This window comes from Mastomys coucha, chromosome X, assembly GCF_008632895.1.
Source record: "Mastomys coucha isolate ucsf_1 chromosome X, UCSF_Mcou_1, whole genome shotgun sequence".
Lineage (NCBI taxonomy): Eukaryota > Metazoa > Chordata > Mammalia > Rodentia > Muridae > Mastomys > Mastomys coucha.
In genome coordinates, this window is record NC_045030.1 from 87,257,160 (window position 1) to 87,258,089 (window position 930).

Here is a 930-nt window from a genome sequence, read left to right on the forward strand (position 1 = left end):
GAGTAATGGAGCAGGTCTCCCTCTACAGAACTGTGTGTCTAACCTCCCACCTAGAGCCTCCCTGCGCTCCACCCACAACTTCAGACAACCTAAGCTGTCTGACTGAGCAAGCCAGACTCTCTCCTCCCTGTGGTAACCTGCCAGAGCTCTCCTCCTACCCTTTTCCCTTCAGCCTCAGGGCTAGAGTCCACCCGAGGGTCCTCACTGTTCTCAGCTCTTCGAGACATACAGCAACGTCTGGGATGTCTGAGAGTAAGAACCTGACATCCCTGTGTGGTCCAGGAACCCCAGAGCCGGCTCTTCCAGTGGCATCTATGGTGTCCGAGAGAAATGGAGCCAGACTCCAGCAGGTCCAAGGGGACTTCAGACTGCCCCTTCCTCACTCCCAGAGTGGGATCCTGGCCTTCTCACAGTCCAACGCTCACCCAGCAACCTGGGGGTCTGTGCAGTCAAACTCCCCACATCTGCCTTGCCCAGTGGCCCTAGCCCTGAGCAGGCACAGAGACCCCCTTTTTGTCCCACATCAGGTCAGCCTTGAGCTTTGACTAACTACATAGTGAGCTCAAAGCCACCCTGGGGTATGGGGGGCCCTGTCTCAACTAAGACATTTGGTTGGTTGAGCACAGTTAAAGAGAGGGGTAAAAGGCAGGTTAATATATATAATTTATATTCGAAAAGAAGATACAGCTAATATTTGGAGTGGATACTCTGAAGATGACAATAGCTAAGCATACCTCATGGCTATATCCTAGTACTGAGGAGGCTGTGTCAGGAGGATTGCTGTGACTTTGGGGTCATGCTGGGCCAGAGTGAGCTCTAGGACAGCCTGTTTCAAAATTGCCCAAAGTAGCAAATAAAACAAATTCTAGCCATAATGGGTGCCTCTGGGAAAGCAGAACTGTGAGATAGAAGAGGGAGAAAGGTTTGGAT